Source organism: Lates calcarifer, linkage group LG7_2, assembly GCF_001640805.2.
Source record: "Lates calcarifer isolate ASB-BC8 linkage group LG7_2, TLL_Latcal_v3, whole genome shotgun sequence".
Classification (NCBI taxonomy): Eukaryota; Metazoa; Chordata; class Actinopteri; family Centropomidae; genus Lates; species Lates calcarifer.
This window is the reverse complement of record NC_066854.1, coordinates 13,482,457-13,506,992: the sequence shown is the minus strand read 5'-3', so window position 1 is coordinate 13,506,992 and position 24,536 is coordinate 13,482,457. Positions and strand designations below refer to the sequence as shown.

Here is a 24,536-nt window from a genome sequence, read left to right as displayed (position 1 = left end):
CACCTGCGACATTTCAAATTCGAAACTGTGTTGGATAATCTTTGGATCAATCTCATTATGTAAGAGGAAGGGAAAGGTGTGTTTGACAGCAGAACCAGAAGATAGATGATGATTTGTTTTGGATGTGAGATACATAGTGTGGGTACTGGACTCACAGCCATAGCTGAAAAAACAATGTAATTACAACAGTATAGATTAAATTGGGAGCACAACAGAACAAGCTGTAAACACAACACTGACATAATCTCTGCATAAAACTGCTGTGGTGAGCCTTTGGCTCTGTTTTGGTCTCCACCTCCTATGGGAAATCTCTGTGTCTTTAGCTGCTAAATGCTCCACTATGTTCACCAGCTGCTCTCTGACTGTGTCAATACTACCACCCAATGAGTGCAAGTCTCCATTGAATTGCCTATGGCTGTGTAGGCTTTACTTGAACAAGAGGTAAAAGTTGTCAGGGGGGGGGGTCAAAAAGGAAACTCAAGACATGTGCCACTAACACAGACTTAAAATATTCCATACTGAGTCAGCTGCCCTCAGTGTTCAGTTCACACCCTACAGTCAGACTTGGAAGCAGAGAACTGAGGTTCTGGCTATACACTGTCACCACTTGAGAGTTATTAACTTAAATATGGCTTGAGGTGTAGCAGCTCTGCTTGCTTTGAAGTCCTGCTTGACCTGTATTTTACACTCTCTTTCAGAATGGCATTAGCTTCCTCAGGACTAAATAAAACAAGGTAATTCTCCATATCACAGCTATTTAAAGTAAAGGATGTGTAACACAAGAACATTAATTCAAATAAAACATTATTCAGATTTCCTGATTTGCATATTCAGTTATTTCACAGTTTTAAAGTTTTCTGGTCACATTAGCAATGCAAAGCAGAGTGTCTGCTGTTAGTATTCATGCTGCAGGTCTGTTTTTCTTCTTCTTTTTTTTTTTTAAATTTTGCTTCCTTTTTTTTCAGACTCTCTGCAGCATGAATAGAATAAAGATGTGTTTGATTTAGACTGAGGTGGCCAAACATTTGCACTTTAGTCCTCAAGCTGTGAAACTATTTGGAACTTCAGTATGATACTGACAAAGCTCCTCTGAAGCTGTCTGTCAAACACCGAGAAAAGGACAGCTTAAGGAGGATTTCAGTCTGAATGATAAGGTTTTGTGAAGTGTTTGTGCTTCACCTGATGTAACTGAGTGAATTATCTTGATGAGTGAGATTTGAAGTAATTATATTAACAAAGAATTTGTACAGAGATATCAACTGATGATCTCTGATCACAGACTGAGTTTATTTAAATGACTTCAGTGATCAGGAGAAAAGAAAGAATTTCAACACTAAACTCAGATATGACACATAATTCATGAGAAAACCTCTTAATTTTTTTTTTTTTTTTTTTTTTTTTTTTTTAATATCAAATGGAGGAGTGAATATGATAGGCCCTTGACTTAAGTATATTCTGTTTGGTTATGAAAGACAGAGCAGGTTCCAGATTTTGAATGGAGAAATAAAATGTCAGATGACATTGTTACAGAGCGACAAACTCCAAAAACTCTGACAAGACTGTTTTCTATTTCAGCATTGTTTCCTTTAACCTCTATAATCGTAACCATGTGTTTTGTATTGTAACCAGTGTAACAGCGTAGACTTGTATCAATATAGGATCTTGGTGTGACACTAGTGGTGGATTTGTGGTGCATGTGTGGGTGTGGCTTTGCAGGGTGTGTTTGTGGAGTGATTTCATGGTGATGGGCTGATCTGAAACAGGTGTGCTGGATGTGACTTTCAGCCAGCTTAACTACCCCCACCCAGGTTCAGTCTCCCTTTGTTCTCCTCTGTGGCAGTGGCAGAAGGTTAGTGTGGCGCGGGCTGAGGTATCCTTGGGACGGCAGGTCGGACTGGAAGGCAGCAAGAGCTGAGTCGCAGCAGGTGTCAGTGCACAGTACGAGGCACCAGCAGCAGAGTGTAGCACACTGAGCCAGCACACCAGCCGACTAGCCAGATCCAGCCTGGTGGCCCTGAAGCCCAGCCACTCACCAGACCACACACCTTCAGCCATCTTTCCTCCAGTCTTTTAGAGTGACTGTTCCTGGACACTTTACACCATGACAACCAACAAAGTAAAAACAAAGTAATTTTTGTGCCTAAACTAATCTAAAGCTTCACCATAGTGTTGTCACACATCATAGTTTTTCGTCTTTCTTTTTCAGCAGTGATTAGAAGCAGTTTGTCTGTGACGCATCCTCTGCTGCATAGGGACACTAATTCAGGAACAGTCTTTTGGGTCGTTTCAGAGGGCAAGGACAAACATGTCGGAGGCCTGGTTGATGTTTTTTTTCAGTTTAGAGTATTACTGTTAACAGGGCTAAAATGCTAAGTTAGTTCGCTGTAGCCCTTGCAGTATCTGTTCCTCATATCTTGCCCTGCACCACACTTATGAGAGAAAGCAATCTTTTCTCCTGATATGTTTATAGACTACCAATTAGCTTTGCCAAATACATAGAGGAGCAACTACAATTGCTGCTTGGAGTTTGTTTTCTGGCAAAAATAAACCTGTAGCACCGAGAAGACATGGGAGGGAGGTCAGTGTGGGTGTCTGTCTGGATTGATGGTTTGACCTCTATCATCGCATATGTGTTGTTAGGTTTGGGCTACTGAGACATTTCGTGAAGGCTGGAGAAACGCAAATATTAAAATGTTGTGTTTGACTCTTTCAAATGAAATACAGAGATCACATTTACTTTTTGCAACAGAGAATCATTTTCACCAGGCTTCTCTACAGCAGACATTTTTGAATGTGACAGGAGGAAAAGCATGCTTGTAAAATAATATAACAATGACTGAACTCCACTTAGCTGCTTCAGTTTCAAGGTCAGACCATCATGGCATTCTGGTGCACCTAAATAGAAGAGAGCTGTCGTTAATGTTATTAGAAACACCTGTGCTTTTCCTACTGTGAGTCAAAATGCTGAGCAAGGGAAAGGGGAAGTAATGCAGACAGTTGGCACAGGAAGACATATCAGAAATATGGTGGAGGCAAAACATAAGAGAAATCATCCTATGCTGAGTTTCACTGCAGTCTAACCAGTTGACCACTTTAGCCTTTGTCACAGCTGCCTGATGCTTTTCTGTGCTAAAGGAGCCGCACTGGAGTACGTACATCGATAGGCCTGAAGCATCAGTAACAGTAGATTGGAATGTTAACACTGAGACCATTAACGTCACAGTGTGTTCTTGACCAAAAAAAGTATCTCTCTGACATAAGTCATGTGATGCATGAGTGCCGCTCTTCTGCGTGGGTGTTTTAGTGTGCTGCCACGGCCATTATCTGTCTCATAAACGCTTCTCCCATCTGCTGAAGTCAGTATTATCATCCAACTGTGTAATTTGCCTTTGCAAACTGTGCCCCCCCCCCCATCTGGGAAAGTTTTCCTCCTACTCTTAATGTTGCCTCCTGGCTGATGTTTTAGCTGTAGTGTTAACAGGATGATGGGGTGGCACTGGGAAGTGAGGACAGTGTTGATGGGGATGTGTGTTCAAGCTGCTTGATATCATAATGGTCTGTCCTCTAACAAATCTGCCCAGTTGTGATAATTCATGTTGGCTCTTTTTCAAATGTATTCTCATTGTCCCTGTCCTAACATGACCTCCTCAAGGCGGAATCAAAGGGAGGAGGGTGATATAAAACAGAATAAAAAAAATATGATTCTTTTACTACTTCATAATTAGGAGAGTGTGTCAGACGGGGTCAGGGTTAGATTCATAGTGGAGCTGTTCATAACTAGTATAAGAAGCTAGAAAACTGTTCACCTCCAACATGATGGACTTGACATGTTTTCACCAGGGAAATGTAAAATTCATCATCATCTTTTTTTTTCCCCACTTATCCAGGGTCCGGTCACTGTGGCAACAGGCTGAGCAGAGTATTTCAGACATCACTCTCCCTAGCAACGTTTTCCAGCTCATCCTGGGGGATTCCAAGACGTTCCCAGGCCAGATGAGATATACTGTATAATCCCTCCACATGTGAAATGTAAAATTTTACACGTGAAATGGCAGAAAACCACATGTGCCTTATGTGTTTTTTTTTTAATTACATGTAAAATGTGTTTCACATGCAGTATATATATATGTGCATAAATAGTTCATGTGAAATCATGTCATGTGATCTCCTAGATGTACCTAAATGACAACTTGTCACATGTGAATTATATGTGTTGCTGTCTGTTTTCCACCGAAATATGTGAAAAATATATGTGCCTTTATCATCTCAATTTATCATGGGAAAATAAAAACACATTTACATATGAAATAGTTTTTAACATGTGATAGAATCAGAATGTGTTTCACATGTGATGTTATTTATTAAGTTGTTGTTTTCACATGTAATTTCTGCCATTTTATATGCCATATCATCATGTAATTTCACATGTGGATTGTTCAAAAACCATATGTTCGGATATTAGTTTCATATTTGGAACGTACAGAATGTGCTTCACATGTGATATTACATGTGAAGTGCTTTGCACATTTTATTTCTTAAAGGTGTAATATCTGTGAGAATGATCTCACACATGTCCTCGTGAAGCTAATTTATCACATGTGAAATGTCCAAAACGTACATGTGCTTGTACAGTATGTTCACCTGTACAGATGTAAAACAGTGTTTTCACATGTGAAATGTAGTTGTCATTCTATATTGCATGTAAAATTACTGTAATGCAATTTATTACATTTCATGTGCTTTTCACTAGTTACAGTTTTAGTACGACATTGATTGTCTGAAACTGGAACTGACTTAGCATGTGTTGTTTTGTTTATTTATTGTAAAGAACTTTTGTATTCATGATTTTAAAATTAAAGAGGATTTAAGAAATACTTGAATATGTTGGAGGCTTTGAGGAAGATAACAACATTTAAAGAAATTTGATACTGCCTTTTGGAAACTGCAGCTCCAGTCCACAAACATTTTGGGGCTAAAACTGTTTGGAGATGAGCTGATGTGAGAAAGACTCAGACTCACTCAACATTCAGAGCTGGGGGCTGCAGCTCTGTTTTAGTTGAGGTGCTTGAACTATAATAAAAAAAAGGTGCTAGTACCAGTGGGTGCATAAAGCCTTTGGGGATACAAATAATAGTAAGAATTATTTAACTGATTGATATTTTAATTTTAATTCAAATGAACTCATATTGGAACACACTCTAGGCTCTGCTGGTTCTGTCAGAGCATGGATTGAGGACTTTTGAGGATTTTTGAACTTCATCACATATTATAGAAGAGCAGAAGATAATATTTGCCTTTTTCTCTTTGTCTCTTTTCAGCTTGTTTGAACAGGAAATGGGCCTGTTGTTCCCATCACACTAACTACATCTGTGTACCTATTTTTATCATTAAGTGATGTTATTCTAACAACATCGTGTGTATGCTTTCATCAGATAATTACTGACTCATTTTGTTTGTCTTTACTGAGGAGGCACAACATAGTAATACAGAATCAAGTAGTGGAGTGCTAAATGACTGATCAGTGACTCCTCCTCATGCATGCAGACTGCATGACTGAATTACATTTGTCATATAACAGCTGCACTGCAAATAAGTAAGTGTCACATAGATGATCCAAACTTTTGCCTGGGCTGTTATGAACAGCTCTGCTATTATTTTTTTAGGCCTGTGGTGGAAGTACACTGAAGCTTTTATTTTTTTATTATTATTAATTTATTTTGTTTTCATTTCTATGTAGTTTTGAGAGTTCATGTATTTGCCTTAAGGTTGTAGGTTATATGTTTGCTTTTCAAATTTTAGTTATGTATCTGACAAAGTGTTTTTTAAACCTACTAAGTAACAAACATCCTGAATACATTCTCTCCTCTCTCCATTTGTCCCATAATTGCCCCATAGCTCTGGTGGTGTTCAAACTTGCCAAAGAGTTTAGCTTTAAGTTCCTGCAGGTAAAAGGTCTGTTAGCTTTGAAATACTCTAATAATTAACTTAAGCAGGATCAATCTTTACTTAACAAGTCTGTCAGTCAGTGTCTAAATGCCTTTAACTTCAAATACAGAATGAAAATAGGTCTCTAGTATAAGTCATCCAAGAGGATTCCCTTTGAGCTCCCATTCAGCTGCCATTACTGTAAGAAAACAGCCATGGTAATAGCTTAACATGGAGGTAAAGCAGGAAGGCAAATATTCACATTAGACTCTAAAGGTCTCTCAGTGAGGTTAATTAAACCAGGATGGACTTGATGTTTGCATGAGATCCAGATGTTGACTTTATAGCCTCTGATAAAATGTCAAGAAATGAGGCTGGGGTTACTCTCTAGTGTTAAAGGGTAAGACTTTGGCAGCTGTCTGCAAGAAGCTTCAGAAATCTCCCGTTCACTGTGGATTTAACTGTGCCCACAACCAACTACTGTAGGAGAAAATCACTGGAATGCTCTGATGAACACTTTGCTGTTTCAATGTGTGGGTGTCAAACTTCTCTGTGCTAATTTCTATTCACAATTAGCCTCATTTACATCAGCAAAATATCAGTGTCAATTCGTGGGGGCAAGCATCACTAACAACATTCAATCAAGAGCATTTCAAATGAGACAGAGCAAGCATTGTGCTTGATCTCCAACAAACAGATTTGATGTTTTCTCACTCTCACATCTCCACCAGCAAACACAGCAGGACAGAGTTGTCAAGGCTGTGGAAAAAAGAGCAGTTCTGACAACTGAGGGATCCAGACTGACAGAGCCTGAGGCCAGCCAGACATTCTCATTATCCATCTGCCTCAATTTGGCCAAAAAACATTTATATATCACTTTCCCCCATTTTAAAAGAAGAGAAATAAGAGATGTAATCTAATGGCGGCTAATTAGGACGCATCAACATAAAGGAAGGCTGGCAAACCAAGGCTACTGTGCCTTGCACTGCACCAGACAATGTCCTAAAGGTCACACTATGAACAACTCCTGGTGCTCACACGGAGTCTGATTAGCTTACTGCATCAATAACACAGATAAATGATATAAACCACTTCACTGAAATATTCCCTTTCAGGTGTTGATGATGATCTGAATTGCTGGTTGTTTAAGGGCTGACTGCTCCTACATCTCGCCCCATCAACTGTGTTCACAGCTCTCTAAAATTAATTTGTTGACTATATTATCATAACTCATAGGAATGATGGTCAAAACTACATTCCAAACTAATAAAGTGGACCAATCCTTTAACATGACCATTGGAGTGGAGCCAGTCACTATTCAGTCGTCACTGAGACTAATCTTATCCAGGTTTAAAAGACCCATGATCTTAATACAGGCAGGCAACTTCAGTGGACAACACTTTAGCTGGCAATATAGTGGATGGACCTTTATAAGATATATGTTTGGTTGAAAGCAGATTTCTGAATCTTACACCTAACTTGATGACAATGTATGACAAGTAGATTTTTAATTTGCTTCTATGCTAAGAGCAGTCTGTATGGATTGACCAAAGGATCATGGAAGCAAGTAAAGATGAAACAAAGCAATTACTTCATATCTTAATAATAGTAATAAGAACACTCGGTTGGTCAGTTGATCCAGTTTGGTCCAGGAATATTACAACTATTTGATGGGATTTCCATGAAGGTTTGTGCAGATTTTCATGGTTCCCAGAGGATGAATCCTTTGTCATTGTTGTTGTATTTGTACTCCAGTACTTTGCTTTTCTTACCAAATACCTGCAAAACTAATGATATTCCCATCAGGGTCAGCTGGACCTTTTGTTGAATACTAATTATCAATGTCAGCAATAACAACTTAGAAATGTATTACAGTAATATGATTACTTTTTTCAGTAACAATACAGATTGAACTTCGCTAGTTACTAATCCCGGTAATGCTCAGTTACTTTGAGATATGGGGGCCGTCTTGTTGGCTGCCTTACCAAGAATAGACATGTGACTCCAGGTAATTAGGTAGCTGATTACACTTTCCAAAATAACCTCGCCAACAATGCCAACAGCCTAAATTAAGATGGTGAATGTGCTATAGGTGCTAAACAACAGCATGCTAGCAGTGTCCCTGGTAGCATGATAGCATGCAGATGTTATCTCAAAGCACCAGTATGCCTAAGTACAGCCTCATGGTAGCTTATTAGCACGTGATGAAATTAAATTTAACTGAAGTCAGCCAAGTGATAATAAGCCCTAAATTATGAGGATAGTTTGCATCATAAAATATTCTCAAGAAAATAAAAAGGTTTTTCAGTAAATATTTTCAGATTAACAGTAGCATTCCAGCTTCCCTCCATCCAGCCTTTGATCATACTGTGCATATGGTGTTTGCATAGAACAGTGACCCAGTTATTCATACCTCTGTACACAGTAGTGCCAGTCTCTATTTACCTACTGAGTCATCTCAACAGTTGTGGATTCATGGTATTGAAGGCATTAAGTATGGTGGTGTACATGCACAGCATCAATATATACTGTAGCTCTGATGCATATTTATGCACATTGTCTTGCTGGGACAGTAATACTCTTCCTTTCAACTCAAAATGAGAGGGGAAGGTCTCAACAAAGTCAGTTCTCTATGCTCTGAAAGTCAGTAAGGCCAGGAAAAGTCAGACATGATGACACCTGAATATTTCCTCTGTGAATAAGTGTTCATACTCTGCTGCATGAATGATAAACTACATTTATTTGTAAAGATTTACTTTGAATGTGGAACAGTTTATGTTCACTACAGGCCCAGTTTGTATCTTATGATAGTGATTTTAGATGGTTTGGTCATGTTAAGTCTGCTGCTCTCATTCTGGATGAAAATGACTTGTTTTACAGACTACCCAGCACATGTTGTACTGGCCAATTGAAAATTTTCAATTTTCCTGCAATTTAGCATTTAAAGGGTTTTTCAGCACTCAGAAAACAATTTGGCCCTGAACTGCTTCACTAAGCTCTTTTGATGCTGCTACAAACAAACAACTGGATGAGCAGCAGCAGCAGCAGCTACAGTTCCTGATGGTGAATGTTTCTCCTCATTGTAGACTGAATGTAAAAAAAATATAAGAACAGTTAATCAACAATGTACAGCGATAAGGTGGACACAAATAAAATCCTTATTCCCAAGAAATTCTCTTATCAAATCTATACAGATAACACAGAGGAGATATAAATAAAGTAGACAAGCTGCAGAAAGATTTTAATCTTTGAGACAGTGGAGGAAAGTCCAAAAGAGACTGCAACTCAATATCAACAAGATGTCCTGAATACAGAGTGTTGTTCTCTCTGAAGTTCCTCCTGAAACTGATCTGTCCAAATGAGAGAAGTACTGCTGAACATTCTATACTCAGCCATTGCTGCAACAGACGATAGATTTTAAAATGAATATACTGACAAATCCTGATAAGGGCTGCAAACTGTTTTCTCCTTCAGTTGAATTCTGTCCTACGTCTCATTTTTACCCAGTGCCAACTTACACTTATTGTCAAAATGATGCAGGTCACTGGCAGCAGGTTATAAGAGCTGTCACTAATAAATGTTAACTCTGTGAATAACTTGATGACAGGCAAAAGTTCAACTGGGCTGTCGTGTAGGTTGTGTGTCTGTTCTTTTCTAAAGATCACTTGTGAGTGAAGAAGCTCCTCTAAATACTATTGTGCAATCACAGGTGGATAGAAAAATAACCATGATGGGGTTTTTTTGTTTTTGTTTTTGGCACACACACTATCACCTTGTCAAAAAGTGAGCACACATATACTATACAGCATTAGAGGATAAGGCTGCTGTTATTTACCCTTTTTTTATTGTCATCAAAACTAACAATAAGTTAGACTCTCAGCTCCAGTAAGAATAAGAACAAGAGGAAAGGGTTCATCTGTTGGGGACTATTTTCAGTGGTGGATGAATCCACACGTGGTGCTGTAGTGCATATTTGGAACAGCAGGACGACATGTGTGGGACTGAGTCAAACTAAACTACAGTGTGTACGTTGATGGTGATGAAGGAGCATGTCACTTGATGTAACTGATGTGTTTTTAATAGTTAAACAAACTAGAAATAAATAGAAAATAATAAAGAGAATATAATAAACATGTTTTTACTGTTCAAAACTAACATCATCGTAATATGCATGTAAATCAAATTTGCACTTTAGTATTTTGAGCACATACCACCAACAGCAATCATCAGATATACTCATATAAAGTGAACAGCCAAAATACAACACAGGAAGTAATGTGCTGTCTATGTAGCAAAGCAGAGTGAGAGGGTGCTGAGTTCAGGGTGGTGAACGACAGTCAGACTTAAATGTAGGAGACCAGAGTTTGCCTCCAGTCACGAACCTGTAATTAGTGTTCACTTCTTTATTGCTCATGACCATCATCTCATCCATACCTTTTGGTCTGATAATGTTGAGAGGGGGAGTTTTAAAACCTATAAATGTTCTGATCTGGTGATATGGTTGGATGAAACTATCACTAACTCAGTACAGTTACCTGTTCAGCACTGCAGCTATATTAGTTTCAAAGCTGGGATCTCAGCATGAAGACACTGCTGCATTTTATCCACAGTACTCTGGCTTCACATAGTAAGAGCCGTCTATGTCATTTTAAGGGCAATTTGAGTTGGCCTATTTCTGACAAGCACCACTTGGTCGCTCTGTCGCAAAGTGGCCATTGTTTCAGTTACACAGTGATCGTCTGGCCATCTGTCGCTATAACAGGGCCAGCATCTGAGGCGACACCCCTGATGTTTAATGAATAAGCCCAGTTCTCTAGCACTGAGCCATGCTGAAAGCATCTCCTCTCCCCTGAACAGTCAAACAGCCAGGATGGCTCTAGGGCCAGGCGTGCTCTTCAGAGCATACCTACTATCCAACCACCTCTCGAGACGACCGTCTCAGATAAGCCCCGAGTGTTTGATGGGAAAAACTGTCTCCCTTCCTTTATCAATCTCAAACAGAGAGCTTTTTTTTTGCACCATTATTCTGTGCTCTAACTGATAAGGTGTGGAGAGCCCAGAGTGGTGTGAAAGACATATTGTGCAGGCCTGCACTTTGCAAAGATAAAATGAGAGTGAACCACAAAGGTCAAAGACATCTGAGAACGCACTGAATGAGTCTGGCTTCTGTTCAGGCTGCTCAATGGAACATCCAAGGATCATGTTTAATTCTAAAGTGTTATCAGGAAAATATCCTGTGTTCTGTGGGAACACAGTCTTGAGTAACACATTACAGCAGTGTTCTTAGTACCTGAATACCATTTTAGTTATAGTAGTAATGTTACATTCAGGGAACAAAAAAAAATTCTCCTTTGAATCCAGAAAGTTTTTCTCTGCTGGAGTGATTAAAAAACCAAGCAGCACTGATGTTCAGTGGGCATTAACCGACAGCCACTCTGTGTAGAATCACAAGATTCGCAGTTTGGTGCCCCCATGTGGTGTCAACCACTCAATCCCCATGGATCTGACGCAATGACACTAAAGCCCAGGTTGGAACTTGTGACTTTGTGAGATATATAATCACCCAATGTAGTTTCATAGTAGAGGAACAGTCTGTTAAGGACTAAATCAGGGTCCAGTATGCTTGAAATGAACTAGTTTGTACAACAATTCTGGGTGTCTTGTGTGTCATTGTAGTCTAAATACAATAATTTATGCAAATGGATAACACTGCAGTTATCAGCTGCAATGGTTTTAATATGGCATTTTAAAAGAACTTACAACAAGCAATTTCCTACCACAATTATTAAAGGGGAACTCTAGTTTATTAGGAACATTGAGGAACATTTTTGGTGTCATTATTAAAGTCAATCGTTCTGTAATTTACTAGTATATTGTCTATATTGTCTGTGCAGCCTGTCTGCAATCCAAAACAAATTGTGCTTGAATTCAGAGGACTTATGATAATTCCAGTTTATTGCAACTTCAAAGTCTTATTTTCATAGTTTTATTTATCATGTCATTTGTTAAAATCTGGGAACACAGGGACACTGCTACAACAAAGTTAGGAAACCAGATGATCAGACAGGTTGGAAACAAACCAGCAGTTTATCCAAATGATTTAAACCATTTTGTTTGGAGCTCAAACTGAAAGTGAGTGCACTTGAGATGTTGCTAACTTGGTAAGTGCAAACCAGTGGCAAGCATATGAAAATAAAAAGTTGTATGGTTCCAAGCAACTGAGTAAACGTTAAAGCCCAGCTAGCGGCATTCAGTCACCTGGAAAATAGCAGATGGTAGCTACAGTAGCATTAGCTCCTGTCAGGGTGTGAGGCTCTGACTGATGTGGATGTTGACATCAGGCAGAGCAGCAGCACAGTGACTGGTGCGAGTGCTAAACAAGCTTTACTCATTTACAGTCTGCGCCCAGAAGAGCACAGGGCCTGCCTGGCTGCCTGACCTGAATCTGCCGTCTGATGCCCCCAGCTGCACTGTGGGGGAAACACAAAATGTCAGAAATGTTTGTCTGTTTTTACTTTAAAGGGCTGCTTTAAAATCAGCTCGCTGCTGCTGTCTGACAAGTCGAAAGCTGTAACAGTGGAGCTGGTCAGAATTCTGTCAGCTCAGACCTGATGTGCTTCACTCAGTGTCATCACCTCTAAAATGATGGACATGACTGATTACATATTTTTTTGTATTTATAACTGACGCGGAGTATTATTATTTAATACTAGCAGCAGGACCAGCAGCATTAGGATCACTAGTATTGGGTTTCAAATCATCCATGATTATTTTCCCAACCTCAGTTTAGCTGAATACATTTTTAACAAAACAAATAGGCATAAAAAGAAACTATATTTGTGACATTTAGGTCTTGAGAAGGGACCAGTGGGTTTGGAGCTGAGCCTCAGACAGAGCAGGGTAACCACCAAAGAGAGACAAAGTAACACACTGTTGGTTTCTTAATCCCACTGTATATCAAGAGCTGGGAAGATTAAGCAAATTACACCAATGCCAGATTAATGAGACTGCATTATTCTTATATATTTACAGTGTATATTACACAGTGACACAGGATAATTGCAAAGGCTCTGCTGAGTGTTTCGCTCTGAGTATCTTTCGGCTTTACTCAGAGGTGGACAGCAGAGAGATGGAGAGAGAGAGGTGACAGGAAATGCAAAGCAGCAAAGGTGCCTGGCTGGAACTGAACCAGGGCTGTAGTGATCATGGTGTCTGACATGCTTCTGAGCCACTATCATGCCCACGGCTAAAACTGTTGCTACTGACCACCACTGCTTGTTTCTGAATTAATGCTGTGCATGGGTTGTTGAAGTTTAGAAGCCTCTGATTGGCTGGTCAGTGTGACATTCATTTTTGCAAACTCCACTTTGTCTGTACTTGTGCTGGCTAACAGTACTACATTAAGGTCAAAGATTTTAGAGGAACAGGAACTACAGCCCAGGATCTAAAATTGGACTGAGGTTCCTGCTGTTGATATGAAGGTAAAGTATCTGAGTCCTTCAAAAGGTTCCTAGGTTGCTGGAATAGTTTCTGCCTTCAATAAGGACTGAAGTGAGATCTCTGACTTTAATAGCACAGCTACTACAAATGAAACTGCCCCCACAACCTGCCCTGTATCTATTACAGACTCTCAAAAAACAGCACAGATAAAACCCCCTCCAGCAGATTCCCTCAGGCTTTTAGGCACTTTGATGGCCCCGTATCTCAACCACCTGCAGACAAGTCCTGCTGATGATGCAAATATTTTGTTCTTTCATGTTTTCTTCCTGATTCTGTACAAAATGTCTCTATGAAAAGAGACATAAGAAGAGCACAAGCCTAGGCTTCCTGTTGAGAGTGGGGAGATAAAGCTATCCATATGTTCTCTGAGAAAATTACTTAATCCACTGCAGCAAGCTCCATACAGGAACAAAAAGTAACAACATGATAAATGTACAGCTGTTCAGGAACTAGGTTTTGCTCAGTGGTTCCAGTTTCAAATTAAAAGCACTGAATGTCATCTCTCCTGCAATAGAACAGTCCATTTTTATTTTTAGTTTAGCATTTGAGTTAAAAGTGAAAATCCTACAGTTTCTTTTTATTTCCATTGTTGTTGATTCATTGCACTGAACTACTCAGGTCAGTTGCTTTGGACTTGGCTAACTTACATGACATGTTTTGAACAACCAATGCAAACACTGTGAACCTGGGTCAACTCTGTGTTGTCTTTATAGTAAACAGAATTTTACATTCATTCAAAAATAGAGCTGTTTCTTTTAACCTTTGTTCAGCCACGTCAGTCCCATTGAGCTAAAGGTCAGCAGTAAACAAATACTTGAAAGCTATGTTTGTGTATGGTGCTAAAAACATATTTGTCAACCTGCTGGGAGGAGTTCATTGATTTTTAGCACATGTACTTTCCTGTCACCAGTAGGTAGTGCTATGACCATGGATGAATTTTGGTATGTGTTCAGGCTAAGATTATTATCAAAAGTTTGTGGCAGATTGGACAACATATATGTGAGTTACAGCAACTTCCTGTTGAATAGTGAACCATCGAAATTCACCACGATGCCATGGCACCATGGCTTTCGATGAGGACTCACAATCTTCACAATAAAGCTTTATCATGTTCTCCATGCTCGTCTGACCACATTTGAGGTAGATGTGATCAGCTACTAGGGAGCATATCAGTATGTCATTTCCTCTTTCCAGTAGTGCGCTATTGCTATGACTGAAAAGGACACATTTGAAGTGGATCTGGTAAACCGCTGTAGAAGAAGTAAATCAAAATAAAACATGCCATTTCCTGTTGCCAGTTGGCCTATGCTTGAAATGCAAAACTAAAAAAATTCAAAATGGCTCACTTCCGTAACCAGTCTTGGAATGTTTGTGTGCAAATTTCACCACCTAGGATAAATGAACAAATGCAAAGGTTTTTGGGTGCTACAGAGCCACTTTGCACCACCCATGCACAAGGCCAATGAAATATAGAATTTTTCACCAGGTCTGATGTATGTTTCATGAGTTTCATGAAAGTTTCATGAATTTTCAAACATGTTTAGGCCCTCAAAATGCAATTATACTTCATGGAGAATAATAATAAATATGAGGGGTCCAACAGGGCCTTCGCACTCTTTGGTGCTTGGGCCCTAAATACTCTCTGATGTACTGAGATATAGATAGAGATCTAGATGATGTCCCTTATCTAGACGAGGGAGCCTGGGGAGATCACTTGCAAGTTACTGAAACAAAAAGGAAAGCAAAAGAGAAGCACTGACTAGTGTAATTGTGATGTATTGGAGTGCAGTCAACAAGGCTCAATGGGATTTTGACCCAGTCTGCTGTCTTGCCTATGTGCTGAGGCCCAAACCAAATCTGTCACTTCTGTTTGGTTGAAAACACTGTTTTGTCTGTGAAAAGTGTCCAAAATCATTACAGGTTTACTGCCAACATAAGGATTTCTTTCACCAGTGAAAGGTCTTGCTAAGAAACAGTAGATCAAAAAAACAACAAAAAAAAAAACAGATGAAGAGCCTACAGTACTACAGTAACAACCATATGAAGTCAGAATAGTGAGCCCTGTCATGGCCTACAAATGGATGGATTTGCATCCTGCTAATTAGTTTTTTTTTGGTTTAACCTACTAAATTGAATTTCTTCAGCTTAGAGAAATAGTAAATGGACTGTACCACACTTAAGCGCTTACACACGTCACATTCACCCATTCACACACACATTCATACAGCGCTTGCTCTATGCACAAAGCGCTCTAACACATCCAGATGAAACTGATGGAAAACTGTGAAATGGTATAACTTCACAATGCAGTAACACATAGTTTACAGACTTTACACATGTTTTCAGGAACTATTTTCTGACATAAATAAGGTGTTTAGAGACAAATCTCTGATTTTGCTTTACACAGACTTTAACTTAGTCCACAATCCTGCTCCTAACCCTAACCAGGTTCCCTGAGCTGCCCAAACAGAACTATAAGACATGGATCTGACATAAAAAAGAGATTTTAAGGCTTACACCTATTCAAACCTGACAAACTAGCCAAAGAACAAACAAACAAAAAACTCTAAGATTAAAGACACCAAAAAGTTCTCGAAATCTCTTTGGGTTTGTCTGTGTGACAGCTTTAACATTACTCATAGTCATTTGATTCATTGTTATAATAAGAATATTGATCAGTGCAGCTTTAAGCAAAGACAACTTATTGCTGTGTGTACCCCCACATTTGACTGTAACTTCAATCCTGCTAAAAGAGACACTAATAATGATGTTGTCAACGAGAGGGGATGAAAGGAGCTTCAGATCCACCTAGGACTCGGCTGTGCAGGGTGTGTGGGGTCCCTGTCAGACTCAGCCTTTACTACACAGGCCTTAGTATCTGTCTGCACAACAGGGATGTCTATAATCATACCTCTGACGCTCTCCTCCCCCTCTCTCCCCCTCCCCTCTTGCCTTCCCTCCGCACACATTCATGCCAGCTGTCTATCACAGGAGGAGAATGGGGGGAATTGGAGAGTACGCAATGACAACTTACATAATGGCTTCCTGACTAAACATAGCAAAGCCCCTCTGGCTACGGCTGAACTGCGCCTGCTGTGCCTTACACCTCCTTAGCAAACAGGAGGCTTGTCTCTTTTCCATGTCTGGCCACAGGGGAGGGACGTCCCCCACACATCCATGTGGGGGCGCTGTGGAACTTTGCCTGCTGCAGGTGTGACACACTCTTGTTGATTCTGCCCTGCACTGGAGGTTTAAATTAAACATTAAACACTGAGGGAAATGAGAAGAGGGGAATAAGAGGATGACAGAAATGAAGGGATGGAGGGAAGGAGAGAAAGATTCTATTCATGAAATGTCTACTTTCTTTCTTTGCAAAAGCTGACATAACACAGTGGGTGGATGATTCATTGCTCATGAGGGACAATCTATTTCGGCAAAGGATGAATATTTTGGCGCCTTGAGACCTTTTACTAACAACTCCTGTTTTGTTATAATATATGAGGTCCAGAGGAACTGATTTAAAATGCAGCTAAGTTACCAGCTCAGAAATTAAAGATGAAATACACCTATCATTATGGTTAACCAGCATCAGTTCAAAATAAGGACAGGAGTGAAAGGTCACTGGACGAGTGTGTTGTGGTTTGGTGTTTGTTGATTTTGTGAAGGGTGAGTATTATTCATTCATATTTTGCCTTGGGTCATTTTTACATTTGTTGGGATTGTATAGGTTTAGTGCATCATAAGGATTTTATGAATAACTAAGGTTAGGTGTGTTAGTAATTCTATGAGAGTTTAGGGTTAAATCTTAAAATGTTGTCACTCATGACAACTGCAGTACCGTTCGTGCTTTCTTTCCCATTTGAGGGCCAGATTTGATGTAATCGAGTGGCTGAAATGTCAAAAGTGGGCACAGGCAGACAGAGTGAGAGGATTAATGCAGTGGCTGTGAGCCATGCAACCAGTTTTGCTATCATGACCTTGTCGACTGACTGCCAGTCAACTCAGACCTCCGAGGGTTTCTGCTTCCTTAGCCGAGGCCGAGGCCGTGTCTGTCACGCCAAAAATCCTCCTTCCTGGCGCCCCCTCCGGAGACGCCACATGGCAGGTAGGCAGCAGTATGGAGAGACTGTTTTCTTGTGAACTTCAAGGAGCAATCCGCCCCCAGCCCCCAGCCCCCAGCCCCCACCCATACTGAACGGAGAGAGAGATTAAAGATCCAACTCAATCAACCTTGGCTAGAATTTTCCCTCAGAATTAAGAAATCTGCCAGGGACAATTGGAGGACTTATTCAAAGACACACACAAAAAAGTGATTCTCTCATTGTGTAGCCAGGGGTTTTTGTGTCTAGAAGAAAGTGAATAAATTAAATCACATTAGATAGCGCCTAAGTACTTGACACTAGTGCCCAATTAAGATCTGTAAGGCCTGGAGCACTGAGCACAGAAGGAGCCTATAGCTTTTTAATGGCAAATATATGACAAAAGTGCTATGCTTTGGACTTTGATAACCTTGTTTTAATTACGCAATTACATGGCCGTTTTCTAACCCTGCTCTCTTTGGTGCATTTAAAAGCAGCCTCTACAGTCAGGGCCATTTGTTCAGCATAACGACAGCTTTGAACTTGCGGGAAATATTATGCAAAAATCTCTCCTTTGATGCAGAGCAAAGTGTGCTTATTAAACAATTAGCATAGTTATTCTGGTGGTAATCACCCAGAGAGACTGTAAATTGGCAGGAGAGTTTAAAAATAGACTTGTTTGAAATTTCTGTGCAGGGTGTTTAATACCTGACTGCATACCCTGGGGCAAAACATAGCTACTGTGCCTCAGGAACACATTCATAACGTCAACAATATACTGCACACCTTCATAGTCCTTATTGTGTTTGATGATTGCAATTGCCTGTTCTGCCAGAAAAGCTTATTAATGTTGCACTGAAGCATGTTTCCAGCGAACACTGTAATGAAGTGAGGTGAGGTTGTGACATGACAGCAGCATCTCTCTCTGATTTGGATATGGATAAAATACTGATGAGGCAGAAGCTTCTTCTCATCTCATCCTTGAGATCACTGTTTTCTGTTCAGTGTGTCTCCATCTGTGGTGCTAAGAGCCTATTGCTTTGGTGTTCCAATGCCGCACATCTAAGAGATCACTCGTCTGTCAGAAGGTTTGTTCAGTACCTGAGGTGCAAACTCTGAATGGGTGAGAAAGCTGACAGATTTGCAGTAATGTGATTTGCAGGAAGGTAGAAATTTCTCTGTGATTCTCTTTGCATTTTACACATTTATTTTACAGATTTTTAAAACTCAACTGTCAACTGTGTTCCTCCCACAGTCCAGGTCAGCAGCAAAGACAACCAGCAGGGCACCTCAAGCGGATGGCCCGGAGGCTGAAGACCTCGAGCAGACAGCCTGGGGAATTGGAGGTCAACTCCCAACTCAGGAACAGACTTGATGACTCCGGGTCATGCTTGGGGTCTGGCTGGGTCATATGTATACACCACCTGTCAGAAGTTTTACAGCATCCCAGTTTTTCCAGTATTGAAGGCAGTCTAAATAATTCAAGTCCTGTGAATAACCTTAAAGGAGACAAAGGTCAGCTGTAAACTGCCCAAAGGAAGAAAAGGTCACCAGAAAATGAAAAATCATGCCTCCGTCCTTTTTCAGGGATGAAGAAAGTGGTTAATTTACAGCTTTTCCTGCAGCACTGGAACTGAATGAAGCCGTGAAAGTTAATACAAACAGTTCCTACAGGTGTCTCAGCTTTTGTTGAATGAATTCAAACCCTCTGTCTGTACAGAGGAGGTGTTGGAACAAACTGTTTTACTACACCCCCTGATGCATTATTATGACCATACTGTACTGCAGGAAGTGGTACTGTAATCTGATATCAGAATGGTGAGAAAAAAGGAACTAAGAGAGGAAGACAGGCCAGTTGGTCAGAGGTTCATCCTACAGCAAGAAAATGAGCCAAAACATCAGGATCTGGTCTGATGGATCTGGATTTCTGCTGAGGCAGCAGATGGTAGGGTTAGAATATGGCTTTAACAGCATGAATCCATGGAGCCAACCTGCCTTGTGTTCAGTAGTCCAGGCTGGTGGTGGTGGTGTAATGATATAGGGAATGTTTTCTTGACTCACTTTACCAGTCATCTTATCAGTCATGGTGTGAATGCCACAGTCTATCTGAGTATTGTTGCTGACCTTGTTCATCCCTTTATGGCCACAGTTTACCATCTTCTAATGGCTACGTCCAGCTGGGTAATATTCCATGCCACAAAGCAAAAGTCATCTCAAACTGGGTTCATGAACATGACAGTGAGTTCAGTGAAGTTCAGTGGCCTCCCCTGTCACCAGATCTGAATCCAGTAGAACACCTTTAGGATGTGGTAGAACAGGGGACTGGCAGGATGAATGTGCAGCTGACACATCTGCAGAAATGATGTGATGCAGTCATATCAACATGGAGCAGAATCCAACATCTGGTGGTAATCATATATTAGCTCTCCAAAAAAGAGTTTGATATCAAAATTCTCATTTAAACCAATGAGAAAGGGTATTTCTGTATCTTTAATTACCACCTCTTGGCTTCTTGGTAACTGTAATGACCAGCCAACTGTAAATGAGCAGCGAATGGACTGCTAATATTAATTCTGTGTTCACTGATGCAGCACATAGAGCTTGCAAGGATTTACTTATGCAACATAATCCACATGGGCAGTGAACAAGATATACAGAACAATGTGTGGTGTAACAGGAAATCGGACCTTGTTCATTAATATTACAACCTGTATGTGGAGAGCTGAGAGAATGGCTCTTATTAGGAAACACACACACTGGCCACAGCATCTACTGTTATAATTTATAATTATGTATAATTTATCATTTATATAACAGAGGCTGATGGATGTGTGTGGGATGTATGTTAGGTGACACTACAATATCTCTTACAGCATTTAAGGATCAGCGTAGGTGGGTGCTTTAAAAACTGATTTGAGTGTAGGATCAGTATTGACAACATGCCACTGATTCTGAATAATCTATTTGAACTGTGGAACCAATGGAAGAGTACCTTTTCAGGCACACCAGGGTTTCCTCATTTCTTCTCTTTTCATCTTCTAGTTTTTTTTTTCAACCTTGGGCAGTATTTTGTCTAAGTGTCTTACTGTTCCAAAATAACCACAGAAACCTCAGAGTTTATGTATACATCAAACTTGCTTTTTGATTAAGTATTCTACAATTTCTACTGCAAATCAACAGGCATGTTGGAGACGGACACATTGATGAAGAGTCTTAGATCAATTAAAACTTGTCTCCACTAATAACTCCCTCAGGACCATCTGTTCCTTCCTCCTCCTCCTGCTCTAAAACACTGGGTAACCAGGACAGCAGCTGAGCTCCATCTTCTTTTTAACCAGTTTAGCCAAAGTGACACCTGTAGCTCTGCATGTTGAATTATAAAACAGGTATACATTGCTCTGTGATCACCAACATGATGTGATAGAGACTGTACATTTGGCACTGAGGTGGTATCTACCTGCAGATACTTAAGGATCATTGTATTTAAAGGCACACCACTATCCATGATATCATATCGATCCTCAACGTGTCCAAAATGAATTCAATCCTAAAAGACAGATCATCTACTCCTGGCAGTATATTTGAGCTGTGGTGTTCATATGTTGAAACTCTGCAGGTCCCAGACAACTAACCAACTCTCCACAGGACTCCTAAATGACAGCATCACGATGGGGGAGAATCTTGTGTTTAACGAGAACGAAAATAATGAATGTGATTGGCCAAGGTTGTCACAACAAACTACTACTACTAACTGATTTACACCTCTAATGTATGATGTATTCGTTCTGAATACAGTAGAAAGCCAGTGAAGTGGAGGCATGCCAGGCCATGGAAATACCAAAGAGCACTAGGCACGCCTCCTGCTGATGGTCTGCTCCACGCTGATGGATTCCGCATAGTGAATGTTGGGCTATTACCTTCAACTGCTGCTGCAGCAACTGTCTGTTTGGTCTATGTTTATATCTTGAGCACTTTACTGACTACCCACCAGGCTGAGGACGAGGAGGGGTACTCAAGAACAGAATCTCGTTGCTACTGACAATGACAATAAAGAATTGGAAAGAATTGAATTGAACTGTACCTGGCTGAAAAATACTTGTGGATGTGTGGGTGTGGTCATTTGGAAGCACCAGTTTCTGTCTGAAAGTATTGGCAAGTTTGAAAACTACAGGGTAGTATGTGATGTTTGTTGAAGCACTTTATGAAGCGTAACGTTAACATACTGTATATGATTTAGGCAGTTCAGTCATCCTTCTCTCTCAACCTCTCTCTCTGTTTCTCTTTCTCTCTCTCTCTCTCTCTCTCGCCACACACAACTCTAGTCATTACCACTCTCACTGATTTTTTTTTCCCTGCATTGGAGCTAATTTTATCCAGTATATTTTTATTTCCCGTGTGATCTTACAAGAATCTTATTATACTTCAGTTTCCCACCATGTTGTTTGTGTCGTCATTTAGATTCTGTTGCAGATGCATCTGTGTCTCGGGCTGTCATCCTGATTTTCTTGTTTTCAGCTGAAGATGTTTCTATAGGCCTATTGTTGTTTTAATTTCACTTGCTCGGATGATCGATTGCATCGCTTCTGCATCTTGTTTTGCCACCATCACATTTTATCAACTATATTTTCACTCAGCTGCTGTTTTATCACATCAGAAATAAACTCCAACTTGTTTTGTTTGTTCAGCTAATACTGTTTTTCTGCCGTCACGTTTCAGGATAACTATAAATCCTTTGGCTTATTTTTCTCAAACATCATAACCCATTTAAGTCAGATGGAAAAATTACCCACCTGTCACACACAAACACACAGAAGATGTTCAGACAGAAGCTATGGATGAACATGGAATACATACAGTATATTTTTAATTATTTTGCAGCTGTTTTTGATGTTATGGATCAATTTGCAGTGATTTCTTGAACGACTGATTGTTTTGTAAAAATTCAGAGAACAATGAGAATCAACAAAACCATCTACGAGTGGTTCAAAGCCAAAAGCCATGAAAAACATAACCGTAACTAAAGCTGTCCGATAAATGTAGGAGTACAAAGTACAGTATTTCCCTCTGAACTGAACAAAGATGGTCGTTACAGATGGACACAGATGACCTCTCTCCTCTCTCAAACCATCTGTCCTCTCTATCCAAAATGTGGACATCATTGTCCTCGAAGGAGTGTCCCTTCTCCTTTAGATGAACAGCTGAGTCCTGATGAGTTGGCTCTCCTGTGCTGTGGAGTGGTTGTTTGGTCTGAGCGCTACTCACTGCGCTGCACAGCATATACAAGGTAACTCATGATGTTATTGTGTCTGTTCTCCTGTTTATCACATGTCGATGATTCGATGACTAGGAACCTACACAGAAAAAAGTATGGAGGAACATACAAGTACCTCATTTGTACTTAAGCGCAGTGCTTGAGTAAATGTACTTTGTATGTGCTGCCTTTCAGCCTCAGGGGGCAATAATGAGCTCATTACAGCTCAGTGCACTAGAGGGAGCCAAAGAAACTGCTGCACTTATAGACTCACAAAGGTGAGATTCATGCTTTGTTGAAAGAGTTGTTGAAGAGGGTGCTTCACGTTTACAAGAGAGAATACATCAAGGATAAAAACTGGGTTGGTTCGTTCAATGTTCTCCTGGTAAACTTAACATCTCAGATACAAGAGCAGCACATAGCCACTTCTCTACATGTCTCAGAATGAGACAATTCCAAACAGGGCTGAAGAAGCGTGATACTAAATCACTGGAGTGCTGAACGTCCCAAATACACAGGATGGACTACAGTTTTAGGACCATGTTTGCTGATTCTGATTTATTTCTAAATGTTAGTAAGTGTTTTCTCAGAGTGTTTCCATGAATTGTCTCAGAATGTAATATTTCCTGAAACAGTGGTTGTGATTGAGTGTGTGGGTGCAGCTGTTAGGAAGGTCAGCTGTCTGTGCTGCTGAAGAGGATGATAAATACATTTTATGGCATACATAGCATAAATCGGCATCATACTGAGCACAATATGAACACACAGCAGAGCAGTCAAGTGGATTTTATATAATGACAGTGCTGTGTGGGGACAGGTTTTAAAAAGGAAACTTTGGTTGGATTTTAGAAAATTCTTACATCCAATATTGACATTAGAGCAGTATCAGTTAACAGTTAAATATCTGGAGCAGTAGTATGTGGGGCTTCTCTAAAGCCTCCCACCACTCCTGAATTTTTAACCTTATTGATATATTTGGATAGATAGACACAGATCTTGCTCTGCCACATACATATGAATATGAAACACTTGAAGAATTGTTTGCCTCCCCACATCAACAGAGCCTCCACAGCCCAGCACCATGAACAATACCCAGCTGGTCCCAGACCTGTCCTGTTCGTTTCCCTGCCGACGTCTCTGCTATTCCTTTGTTACAGAATATTCTTCTATATTTAGCTGCAATATATATGTTTTTCACACTGTGATATTTAATGTTTGTAAATATCCATTCAAGGTAAAACACAATAATATAGAAATTGTATAGTACTGTGATCAGAAACAGCTGTTAGGTCTAAAAGCATGAAGTTTAAAGTGTATAAATTATTGTCGCTTCTGGTAAATGCTTTAGTAATTTAATAATTGCTGGCTTAAAGGAGTAAACGTCCATAAACCTTTGTGTTTTTATATTGCTCTCATGATTGGTTTTGTACTGAAGGCTTCACTAGTGAAACGGTAGACTCAGGCAAGATTTTATGTTTGGATTTAAATTTGTTTTTGACCCCAAAGCAGACATAATCAAAAACACCAGCTGTAGGTAAATGGTTATTTACTGAATATTTTTTATTATAGTTCTGAGTGGGAGGAAGAGAGTGAGAGACCAGGTGAGTGGTCTGGGAGAGAGAATGATGACAGAGACTGGAGATGGATGCAGGTGAGGCAGGCAGCAGCACCAGAACAGATCAGACACTGAGACATGAAAGGAAACAAGGAAATACACAGGTAACGAAATGAGCAGTGTAGAGTGTAGTTACCACAGAAGCATGCAGAACAATCTGACTGGC

General features: G+C 40.1%; 1 long non-coding RNA gene across 1 annotated transcript; it reads left to right on the top strand.

Annotated features, from left to right (window-relative positions):
* Window positions 1–1,550: 1,550 nt before the first annotated feature.
* On the top strand, window positions 1,551–4,874 carry LOC127139107 (uncharacterized). The gene is made up of 2 exons (XR_007809023.1): window positions 1,551–2,116; window positions 3,888–4,874. It is a non-coding gene; the product is annotated as an uncharacterized LOC127139107 (long non-coding RNA).
* Window positions 4,875–24,536: the final 19,662 nt, after the last annotated feature.